Below are 13,486 nucleotides of genomic sequence, written 5' to 3'. Positions count from 1 at the left end.
TTACCACTTTCGCTATGGCTGGTACCTATAAACATCAACAGGAACCACTAGTCCTATCTGGCTAACATTTTTAAGCATGTGGCAGTATTATGAAAAGGATAGATAGCTGCTCGGCATATAGTGGAGGTGCTGAGTCACGGACATGCACAACAAATAGACTAATAAAAACAAAGCCAGAAGGCCTTCTTCTGAGAGAGAGAGAGAGTGTTTGTGTGTATTTCAGAAGAAGGCCTTGTGGCCAGAAGCATACATGTTTAGATGTGTTTTTGTTGTGCCTGTCTGCAACTCAACACCTCTGTTATATCGTGAGTAGCATTTTATCCTTTACATGATATTGTCGTTATTCCATCCTTGGTTTTCATCTTTTGATTTTCAAGCATTTTCGTGACCAAAACACCAGATACTTAGAATAAGGTGCATCCACAGTTGTATTATTAATTCCAATTTTGCAGCTTTGCATTCATTGTTGAGCAAGCAACAAAGTCTCAGGGAACATACCTGCCTACATTTTTGCCTGCTTGTGCTTAATTCTCTGTAACATGCATTGCTTGAACTGGCCCAGAAGATCCCAAAGAATGGAAAAGTTACTGATGATCAGTTACTGAACATGTTGGAAGATAGTGATTATGAGAACAGAAACAATGAGTTAGAGAAAGACGCCTGGAATCTCAAGATAGCAGAAACTTTGCATAAAGATCATATTGTCAATGCAGAAATTTCAAATAAGATTCGTGATGTTGTTTACAGACAATGATGATGACTGATGATGACTGATGATGATGATGATGATGATGATGATGATGATGATGGTGATGATGATAATCAAGAACCTGCACTGCCAGAAATAAGCAAATAAATCATGTGAGACTTAACATAATGAACCATATGACATGAAGTATCAACTCACAATGTAATTTAATTTTTGTTAATTTCTTTGGTCTCAGCATTCCTCCTCTGTAACTACTGCTTTCTTCACTCCATTTTAGTTTTCTATGTCTTTCATTTTCTGAAGTATTTATTTTTCCCTGGCCCTCATCTCTACCACATATAATGCACTTATCTTTCCATTCTTATTAACTCTTGCCCAATGTCTTGTCAGTATTCTCCATGTTGCTTATTGCCATAACTTCCACCTCTAAGCTCTCAGGTTTACAAATCTTGTCTGGTGCAGTCCCCAACAATCAGTCTTTCCATCTCATCGCATTTCATTTGGTAAGGCCCCCCCCCCCTCCCCCCAACTTCAGATTCTGGGCAACTTTTCCATACTCTCCCCATTTCCTAAACCTCACCTGTCTTTTATCTTCATCTGTCATCCTTCCCTGTCAACTGTTCTGCAGTAAGGAGCCTCTCGCTCCAAGAGCTTGCAAATTTCCTTAATCTTTATACATGTGTGATCTGCTGTCACTTGATGAGTAAATTTTTTCATCTATTCAGATACATTACATTTCCAAAAGTTAATTAATTTCATTGATAAATTCACTATACAAAAATGTTTATATAGTCATCCTGTTAGCAAGACATCAACAAATTTATTTGGGCTACTGTTTTACTGATGATTTACTTCAATTTGTAGTTGATTCAATGAATGACTATGCTGAGTTTTCTGTATTGGTGCAACATGCCACAAGGGCGTAGCAGCAACCAGACGCTCACTGCAGGTAAGAATTTTTACTGCCCGCCCACCCACAAAATGCACGGCCGAACTGGCTGGGACCAGGAGACGGGCCGTGACCGCCAAGCAGCACACATGCATCTGTAACTGTGTCTCGCAATGTAATGTCCAAATACAGTCCACTTTTATCAGTCATGTACTTTCATTTTCAACCGCCTTTCCTTTGCAATGAGCGATATGAATTCGTTTGGACTATCAAAAGAGTGAGCCAGTGCAGAATTTACCATGCATTTTGGGGCTGCGTACATTTTGGCCCTTCAGGCTGGATATAACTAGTCGAACATGTTGCAGCACAAAAGTTATGTGCTTTGATCTGCACATACCGCGAATCACAAGTATCCCGTTATCATGGGTTTTTGTGTGATTCTTTGAGATTACCATACACACCGCATGTCTCTCAAGCATCAGCAGTTATAGACATCCGCGATAGTACTCTCCAAGGTACAAATGCCATGAGAATCATGTTGTGAAGTGCACCTCAAGCCAGCAGACATCATGAAACAGCCAAGAAGTTCTGACAACACGATCGCTGTCTCCGCCAGCAGCTGCAGCCCAGTCAGCGCTTTACAGGTACTGTTGTCCTGCTCTGTGAGCAGCCTGGCTATATTTCCTTCATCTATTATCCTTTGTGCTAAACCCCCGAAGCATGGATCCTGTTGAGAAATGAAATTTAGTTAAGAAAACAGCAGTAATCAAGTCATGCGTGACTAAACTCTCCACATTTGTTAATAGCCTCCAATAAGAATCCAATCTCAATGAGATCAGAGTAAGGCAGACACTGGTAACTACAAACAAAGATGAATACAACAACATCCAAACTCACTTAGAGATTAACAATGTAGAAGAATCTCATGATGCAGACAGGGAGTCGTTTGAAGACTTGTGCTTAGATTTAGAATCAAAGATAGTGACGCTGCTCCAGTCAAATGTTGTCTCACCACCTAAGTCTGCAAGTTCATGCAGTTCACGTGAAATAAAGCTCCCAGAAATTTCATAACCAAAATTCAATGATAACGTAGCAGAATTCATGCACTTCTTCTGTACCTTTTAAGGCCTTCGATACATTTAAAGCATTAGTTATTAGCAATGAAGCCTTAACTGATGTCCATTGATATTATTATTATTTATTGTCATGTGTGTATGGTGAAACTTGTAAGCTGGTTGAAAAATTACCGGTCACAGAAAGTAACTTTAAGATTGCATGGGATTTGATTGTTCAAAGGTATAACAGTCCCAAGTTACCTGTTGATTTGCATGTAAAAGAACTTCTGAATTTGCCCAATGTCAAAGTTGAATCTGCTAAGGACTTACACATGTTAATTAATCAGCTAATGAGAAACCTGAACGCTATTGAGTAAATGCCGGTCAGCATTCCATTGCATGAAATATGGCTCTCGCACATTTTGTTGGATCATATTAGTGTGATTCCAAGAAAACAGTGGGAATGTAAAACAGCTGACACCCCACTCCCACGTGTGAAAGATCTGTTGGCATTTCTAGAAACCAGCTGTCAGACATTAGAGCTCATTCATCCAGACAAAATGCTTCCCCAGTCCCAGCAGCTGACCGCGAAGCATACTACGGTAGAAGGGTACAGTTCTTGACGTATGTTTCTTGCAACTGCTCCTGACTGTGCGTTCTGCAACTCAGCGTGTAAGCTAAGTAGGTGTCCTAAGTTCAAAGAGAGTGACACTGCTAACAGAATAGACTTTGTGAATGGACAAAAACTAGTTTCATCTATCTGAACTCGTATCATAGGCAGAAGGAATGCCTTGCTGGCAACTGCTGTATTTGTAACAAGCACCACAACATATTATTGCACAAGGAATAAGACAGTAATAGTGCCAGTAGAAACCAAGACATGGATATACAACAACAGCAAACATACTGCACAGTGAAAGGAGACCACCAACGTGCACAAGTATTATTATCTACTGCACTTGCAAACATCGCTGACAAAAACTGGAAGGTGTACAAATGCAGGGCACTTCTTGACAGCGCTTCACAAATGAACTTTATGGCTAGGAGCTTAGCAGGTCAGATGGGACTACAGCTCAGTCAGCATCCGGTACCAATAATTGGCATCAGCGATGTTCAAACGGTAGAATCTTTGCAAGTTTGCAGTGTGTACATTTCCTCAAGAGTTGCTGACTATGGCACACATACTGTCTGTGCATTACTACCACGTATAACAGGGCCACTCCCAACAGCAGCCCTTGAAAACTCCACCTGGCAACTTCCTAAGCATGTAAGGTTAGCAGATCCATCACTTAGCAAACCTGGTGAGATTGATCTTCTGCTTGGTGCATCGATCTTTTTTGATGCATTGCACCCTGGACAACTGAAAAGGGGTAACCACCCAACCTTACAGGAAATATCGTTTGGTTGGATTGTGTCAGGAAAGATGCCTCATTCTGTGTGATCTAATGCTCGAAGAGTACTGTCATGCCTTACATGCAATAGCAACCTTAACATTCAGATCGAAAGGCTCTGGCAGCAAGAAGAAGAAGTGAAGTCTGTTTCTGTCCACACAAAAGGGTATTTATGTGAGGAGCATTTTGCAAAAACCATTCAAAGGAATGCAAATTGCATATTCGTGGTGAAACTAACAGTGAAAGATAATCATGAAGGACTAGAAGAGTCCGTAAATAATGCTAGATGCTGCTTACAATGCTTAGAGACAAGGCTAGAGTGACAGCCAGAATTAAGGGCGCTGTATGTCAGTTTCATGGGAGAATATGAAGACTTGGGTCATTTGGAACTGGTGACCACAGATATGCAGAACTGCACATATTACATACCACATCATGCAGTACTACTACACTTCGAGTAGTGTTTAATGCCTCAGCAAAGACATCATTGAACACTTCCCTCAATGACATCTTGATGGTTGGACCAACAGTACAAGATGACTTATATTCAATTGTCCTGCGGTTCTGTACACACAGATATGCTTTCACTGCTGACATTACAAAAATGTACAGACATATTGAAGTTGGAAAGGAAGATAAAGACCTATAAAGAATTCTATGGCGTGAGTCTCCCAATAAACCAATGAGGGCTTATATTTTAACTACAGTCACTTATGGTACAGCACCAGCGCCCTTTTTAGCAACAATTAGCAGAAGATGATAGAACTACATATCCATAGCTGCAAGCACATTAGAAAGGGATTTCTATGTAGACGATGTTTTGAGCAGAGCTGTCACCATAGAGGAGGCACTCAGTCTGCAGGAGGAGCTTATTAGATTACTTCACAGTGGAGGGTTCCCTCTGCGTAAATGGTGTGCAAACGATTCAAGATTTCTGGAAAACATCCCACCTGAACATCGTGAAGTGCAAATACCATGGCGTCTGGGCAACAAGCAGCAAGAAACATGAAGACTTTGTGTCTGTTGTGGCATCCTCATAGCGATACCTTCCAATTCCTAACCACTGAGGCAAAAAAACAGTAACGCAACCTGGACTAAACGATGTATACTTTCTCAGGTTGCCTCTATATTCGATCCATTGGGACTTCTGGGACCAGTGGTAGTTTACTTGCAAGGTGCTCCTGCAACATCTCTGGCAAAGAAAAATAGAATGGGACACACCGTTACAGGATGACCTGAAGACACAGTGGGACCGGTGAATAATCATCTACCATCATTGAATAACATTCATATCAAACAAAGAGTAATCAGCAATGGAGTTAAGTGGCTGGAGCTACATGGATTCTCAGATTCCTCCGAGCAAGCATGTGGAACCTGCATGCATTTACCATAGAAGTGTCAGTGAAGAAAATAATTTCTCAATCAAGCTTTTAACTTCGAAATCCAGAGTAGCACCAATCAAACAAATATCATTGCCAAGACTTGAATTATGTGCAGCCCTACTACTGGCTAGATTAAAGGAGAAGGTCAAATCTGGGCTACACTTAAACATCCCCAAAACTTACTTTTGGACAGATTCTACTGTTGCCTTAGCAGGTTTGGCGAAAGACCCAACATCATGGAAAACGTTTGTTGGAAATCATGTCTCTGATATCCAGCAACTCTCTGCATTAGAAGACTGGAATCATGTACCCTCTAAGAGTAAAATGATATCATTTTGAGAGGAATTACACAACAACAGCTAGGTGACAGTAAGCTATGGTGAACAGGTCCTTGCTGGCTCCATCAGCATGGCCTGTTAACACCCAAAAGTATGGAGATGAATCAGTTGATGCACCAGATAAATGTATTCGACATGTTTGCTTACTCGCAACTACTTGCACTGTGAATGAGATAGCTCAACATTATTCTACATGGTCAAAACTGCAAAGAGTTATGGTGTATGTGCTGAGATATGTAAACAATCTTAAACCCACTGAGAGGCATAGTGGAAACATGGAGAACTTCACACAGCATCAAAGGCAGTCATTCGCATGGTGGTACAGTAAGATTATTACAAGAAAATTAAAGAACTACAACATGGCCGACCAATCCACAAGAAAAGCAAACTGAACTCACTTCACACCTTTCTGGACGAGGAACAGTTGTTGAGGGTGGGTGGCAGATTGGAACAATTTAAAGTTTCTTACAGTGAAAAGCACCCCATTATTCTTTTCCCTAAGCATCATGTCACTAAATTAATAGTCATGAGCGAGCATCTTTGTTTGTTGCATGCAGGATCTCAGCTGCTGTTATCAAGCCTCAGACAAAGGTACTGGATACCCAATGGAAGATCTGTAATCAGACAAATACTCCACAAGTGCCTTCCTTGCTACTGCTTCAAGGCAACCACTGCAACACAGCTCATGGGACAACTTCCTTCGGTGAATGTAGAGCAAAGCAGACCTTTCCTTAATTGTGGGGTTGACTACGGAGGGCCACTACATAAGGAACTGAGGAAGAAGGAGCAAAACAAGGACAAAGGTCTACATTGCCTTGTTCGTTTGCATGACAACAAAGGCAGTACACATCACACTTGTTACTGATTTGTCCTCCCAGTCTCTCATTGCTGTTCTTCAAAGATTCATATCATGACAAGGCATTTGCACAAATGCGTACAGTGACAATGGGAAGATGTTTCTGGGTGCAAGGAATGAGCTGAGTGAACTGCATAAACTGTTCAGCTGTCAGTTTCAAACAACCAAAATCCAGAACAATGCATGACAGAATGGTATCCACTGGCATTTTATCCCACCTCATGCCCTGCATTTTGGTGGTCTGTGGGAAGCAGGCATAAAATCCATCAAGACACACTTAAAGAGAGTCATGGGAAAACAAGTGCTGATGTTTGATTAATTCTACACACTTCTAACACAAATTTAAGTGTGTTTGAATTCCCAGCCCATTCCACAACTTCCTGACAACCCAGATGAATTCTCATACTTTACTCCAGGCCATTTTCTTATTGGTGAACCATTAACAACTATCCCAGAGCCAGGCTTGCCTTCAGAGTCATAATCCAGGTTGTCAAGATGGCAGCTCATCCAGCAGTGCAAGCAGCACATCTGGAAACAGTGGTCAAGGGATTACCTATCACAACTACAGCAGAGAACTAATTGGTCATCAACAAAGGACGATCTACAGCCAGGTACATTGGTTCTACTGAAGGAAGACAATTTGCCACCCCTAGTGTGGCAGTCTGAGGTCATTGTTGGAACGGACCCTGGTCCTGATGGTACGGTATGAGTTGTTTCAGCGCACACAGCAATGGGAACTTATAAACGACCACTGTCAAAGATCCTTGTTGTTCCATAGGAAACATAAGTCTCTAGTGCACATAACTATCAAATTATTACCTGAAGTGTTTCTTTTGTTTACACTGGTCACAATTTTTTCAATCATTTTATTTCCTTGTTTGTTAGGTGTAACTTGTGCTGCATGTTATTATTTGTATTTGCGTAATTTATATAAATTAGATGGGCGGAATGTTCTCTATTGCTGTAACGTGCCACAGGGGCGCAGCAGCGACCGGACGCTTGCTGCAGGTAAGAATTTTTTCTGCCCACCCGTCCACACAATGAACAGCAGAACTGGCCGAGGCCCGGGAGATGGGCTGTGACTGCCAAGCAGCGCACACACATATGTAACTGTGTCTTGCAATGTAATGTCCAAATACAGTCCACTTTTATCAGTCATATACTTTCATTTTCAACCGCCTTTCTTTTGCAACGAGTGATATGCATTGGTTAGGACTGTGGAAAGAGCGAGGCAGTGCAGAATTTACTGTGCATTTTGCGGCTGCCTACACTGTGAATGTATTCATAAGCAAAAATATAAGGGATGAGGGATGCTGTAAAAAAATGTAGAAAAAATTCTTGTCTTCTTTACAATGTCATTAAATATAGATAATGGGAAATCCTTCTGATTCCATCACTACTTGGAGAAAGGACCACTGTTTGAAAATACAGAATCAGCAGAGTCAGATTTATGATCACCTTTGACTCATTATATTTTGATTAAAATCCACAGTCACAACATCTGAAAGCAGATGACCAATTATACAGTTTAGTTTAGTTATGTCATGTTCCGTAGATCATTTTTATGATCCTTTTATCGATATGATGTCAAACAAGTCAGATTACAAGATAGAATAGTGCTACTATTAATATTACTGACATTTTTAGTTCTACACATGCAACTAAAAGAAATGATTTTAAGGTAGATTTAAAACTTAATCTGCTACCTGCCATACACTTTTTGTTGTTGGGCAAATGATCAAATATTTTTGTTGCTGAATAATGTACTCCTTTTTGAGCAACTGACAGCTTCGATAACTGATAGGAAAGGTCATTTTTTCCTCTAGTGTTGTATGTATGAACATCACTGTTCTTCGCAAATTGTAATGGATTATTTATAATTAATTTCATTAGCGAATACATGTACTCTAATGGTGCAGTTAAAATACCTAACTCCATAAATAGGTGCCTACATGACGGCCTTGGATGAACAGCACTAATTATTCTCACTGCTCTCTTTTGCGCAATCAATACTTTATGTCTAGTGGTGAGTTACCCAAGAAAACTATTACATAAGACATTATTGAGTGGAAATATGATAAGTACATTAGGAGGCTGATCTGTTTATTACCAAGACTAGCGATTATACGAACAACAAAAGAAGCTAAATTTAACTGTTTGAGAAGTTCAATAATATGCTTCTTCCAGTTCAAGTTGTCATCAATGTGAACACCCAAAAATTTGGAGAAATCTACCCTGTTAACTGAGCCCTGTTCATATGCCACATTGATTGTTCGTATGACACTATTCAGTGTACAAAACTGGACACAGTGGTTTTTTTTTTTTAGTTAAGGGAGAGTCCATTTTCTGAGAACCACTTAATAATTCTTTGAAAGACATCCTTAACAATATCTTCAGCTGCTTTTTCTGGAATGGGATTTATTATAACACTCATGTCATCTGCAAAAAGTACTAGTTGTGCTTGCTCAAGATTAAGTGAGAGGTCATTCACAAGAATAAGGAACAGCAGAGGACCCAAAATTGAACCCTGTGGGACTCCCTCTGTGATAACTCTCCATTCACTAGAATTTACCACCTTCCCAACATTATTTGTGTTATTCAGCACAACTTTTTGCTTTCTGTTTGTTGAGTATGATTCAAACTAGCTGTGTGTATAGCCTTCAATTCCATAAAACCTGTGTTTTTCTAAGTGTGTGACATGATCCACACAGTCAAATGCCTTGGAAAGATCACAAAAAATACCAACTGGCAATAATTTGTAATTTCGGGCTTGTACTATTTGATGGGTAAATGTGTAGATAGCATTCTCAGTCAAGTTATCCTTCTGGACTCTGAACCGTGACACGCTGAGTAAATTATTTTCACTTGAATGTGAGACTACTCTTGAATACATAACTTTCTCGAATATTTTAGAAAATGAAGTCAGCAATGAGATTGGTCTATAATTATTTAAGTCACTCTTGTCCCGTTTCTTATGAAGATGTTTGACAATTGTGCATTACAATCTGTCTGGAAAACTTCCCTGTGCCAGTGAAGCAATACATATATCACTAAAACTCCCCTTACTGAATTAGAACTACACTTCAAAATTCTGTTATTACATTTATCAATAAGGACTCCGCTTACTGAATTAGAACAACACTACAAAATCCTGTTAGAGACTCCATCAACACCACATGAGCTCTTGTTTTTCAGTATATTTATAATTCCCTTAATTTCAGTATTTATAATTCCCTTAATTTCAGTGGGGGATATTGGTGTTATTTCTAAAGGCCTTAAGTCCTGGGGAATGACATTTTTAACATATTTTTATGCTTCTTCAACTGAACCCTATAACCCTATTTTTGCTGCTACATTCAGAAAGCGATTGTTAAAACTACTTGCAACTTGTGAATTATCGCTCACAACATCATCATTTAGCTTTATTGCTATGGTATGCTGTGCACTTTCAGGCTGCCCCATCTCCCATTTGACAATATTCCATATAGGTTTAATCTTATTGTCCGCATTAATAATTTTTGTCAGAACACATAAGCTTCTCTACTTCTTAATGACTTTCCTTAAAATATTACAGTATCTTTTGTAGTAAACAAGTAACGTTGGATCCTGATGTATTCTGGCTTGTCCATATATTTCCCTATTCCTCTTACATTATATCTTAATTCCCTTAGTAATCCACGGCTTACTTTGTAACAGCTTTTTTTGAAAAACATTTCAGGAAAGACACACTCAAATATTGAGACAAATTTATGGTGGAATAAACTGAATTTAACATCACCATCATTTTCTGTGTATACTCCATTCCATTCTACCTCTTCTAGGCTGCTCTTAAAACTGTTCACATCACTAAGCCTTCCTGTCTTGTATGAACCTGCCTGAAACCTGTAAGGTGCTATATGTGTTATTTCCATTAACTGTGTATCATGATCAGATAGCCCATTAGCAGCTGCATACACATTAATTGTTTCTGCGTGAGCACTATCTATGAAAATGTTATCAATAAGTGACCTAGTATCCTGCTGTACACAAAGTGGAAAATTTACAACAGATATTACTAGATTGAAACAAGGCAATGGCCTTGCCGCAGTGAATACACCGGTTCCCGTGAGATCACTGAAGTTAAGTGTTGTTGGGCGTGGCTGGCACTTGGATGGGAGACCATCCAGCCGCCATGTGCTGTTGCCATTTTTTGGGGTGCACTCAGCCTCGTGATGCCAATTGAGGAGCTACTCGACCGAATAGTAGCAGCTTCAGTCAAGAATATCATCATAACGACCGGGAGAGCGCTGTACTGACCCCACGCCCCTCCTCTCCGCATCCTCCTCTGAGGATGACACTGCGGTCGGATGGTCCCGGTAGGCCACTCATGGCCTGAAGACGGAGTGCTTTACTAGACTGAAACAACCAAACAAAGATCCTAGATCATTTTTCCTATCAGTGTCTTTTAAGAAGTCTACATTAAAATCACCACAGACCACTAACTGCTTCTTTTTGTCTGACAGGTAGCTTAATAATTCCTCTAATTTTCCATGAATAGCTGTAAGTACCATGAGGGGATCTGTAGATTGTTACAATTACAATAGAAATAGATTTCAGTAGCTAAGGAAAAAAAGTCCAATGATGTTTTGTGAGCACCGCTTGGGTGCAGTGAGGAATTTGTGATCTCTCACTCACCTCTGATGAATGTGTTCACATGTTCCAACATTTCAGGAGGCACAACTGTGTGTGGCTGTCACGTGGGAGGTGGGACAGGTTTGTACGACCTTGTAGAGACAATCACAGATGCTTCAACCAATGACTTCTTGTGCTTTTGTTCACTGGCAGGTCTCTGTAGACATTCTGCAATCACCTATGAAAATCTGTAATGCTCTGGTTTTCCGTAGAAAGAAACCTGATGACAGTCCTCTGCTTGGAATGCCCCTCCATAGCAGATGCCATTTTGAAGACTACGTACAGCACTGCTACCTATTAGGACTTCATGAAACTATAAAGGCTGAAGCAGCAATATTCCACAATGTCCCACAACAAATTCTGCATTTTTTAAACCAAAATTGGCCAAGGAACAAAAATTATTTTGCATTACTTATTGAATGTCGCTGTAGTTGTTGTCTTCTTCAGTCCTGAGACTGGTTTGATGCAGCTACTCTATCCTGTGCAAGCTGCTTCATCTCCCAGAACCTACTGCAACCTACATCCTTCTGAATCTAGTGTATTCATCTCTTGGTCTCCCTCTACGATTTTTACCCTCCACACTGCCCTCCAATGTTACATTTGTGATCCCTTGATGCCTCAGAACATGTCCTACCAACCGGTCCCTTCTTCTTGTCAAGTTGTGCCACAAACTCCTTTTCTCCCCAATTCTATTCAATACCTCCTCATTAGTTATATGGTCTACCCATCTAATCTTCAGCATTCTTCTGTAGCATCACATTTCGAAAGCTTCTATTCTCTTCTTGCCCAAACTATTTATCGTCCATGTTTCACTTCCATACATGGCTACACTCCATACAAATACTTTCAGAAACGACTTTCTGATGCTTAAATCAATACTCGATGTTAACAAATTTCTCTTCTTCAGAAACGTTTTCCTTGCCATTGTCAGTCTACATTTTATATCCTCTCTACTTCGACCATAGTCAATTATTTTGCTCCCCAAATAGCAAAACTTCTTTACTACTTTAAGTGTCTCATTTCCCAATCTAATTCCCTCAGCATCACCTGACTTAATTCGACTACATTCCATTATCCTCGTTTTGCTTTTGTTGATGTTCATCTTATATCCTCCTTTCAAGAAACTGTCCATTCCGTTCAACAGCTCTTCCAAGTCCTTTGCTGTCTCTGACAGAATTACAATGTCATCGGTGAACCTCAAAGTTTTTATTTGTTCTCCATGGATTGTAATACCTACTCTGAATTTTTCATTTGTTTCCTTTACTGCTTGCTCAATATACAGATTGAATAACATCGGGGACAGGCTTCAACTCTGTCTCACTCCTTTCCCAGTCATTGCTTCCCTTTCATGCCCCTCGACTCTTATAACTGCCATCTGGTTTCTGTACAAATTGTAAATAGCCTTTCACTCCCTCCATTTTACTCCTGCCACCTTCAGAATTTTAAAGAGAGTATTCCAGTCAACATTGTCAAAAGCTTTCTCTAAGTCTACAAGTGATAGAAATGTAGGTTTGCCTTTCCTTAATCTATTTTCTAACATAAGTCATAGGGTCAGTATTGCCTCACGTGTTCCAACATTTCTGCGGAATCCAAACTGATCTTCCCCGAGGTCGGCTTCTACTAGTTTTTCCATTCGTCTGTAAAGAATTCGTGTTAGTATTTTCCAGCTGTGACTTATTAAACTGATAGTTCAGTAATTTTCACATCTGTCAACACCTGCTTTCTTTGGGATTGGAATTATTACATTATTCTTGAAGTCTGATGGTATTTCGCCTGTTTCATACATCTTGCTCACAAGATGGTAGAGTTTTGCCAGGACTGGCTCTCCCAAGGCCGTCAGTAGTTCCAATGGAATGTTGTCTACTTCCGGGGCCTTGTTTCAACTCAGGTCTTTCAATGCTCTGTCAAACTCTTCACGCAGTATCGTATCTCCCATTTCATCTTCATATACATCCTCTTCCATTTCCATAATATTGTCCTCAAGTACATCACCCTCGTATAGACCCTTTATATACTCCTTCCACCTTTCTGCTTTCCCTTCTCTGCTTAGAACTGCGTTTCCATCTGAGCTCTTGATATTCATACAAGGGGCTCTCTTTTCTCCAAAGGTTTCTTTAATTTTCCTGTACGCAGTATCTATCTTACCCCTAATGAGATAAGCCTCTACATCCTTACATTTGTCCTCTAGCCATCCC

This window comes from Schistocerca gregaria, chromosome 1 (genome assembly GCF_023897955.1).
Source record: "Schistocerca gregaria isolate iqSchGreg1 chromosome 1, iqSchGreg1.2, whole genome shotgun sequence".
NCBI lineage: Eukaryota > Metazoa > Arthropoda > Insecta > Orthoptera > Acrididae > Schistocerca > Schistocerca gregaria.
This window is presented reverse-complemented; position numbering follows the sequence as displayed.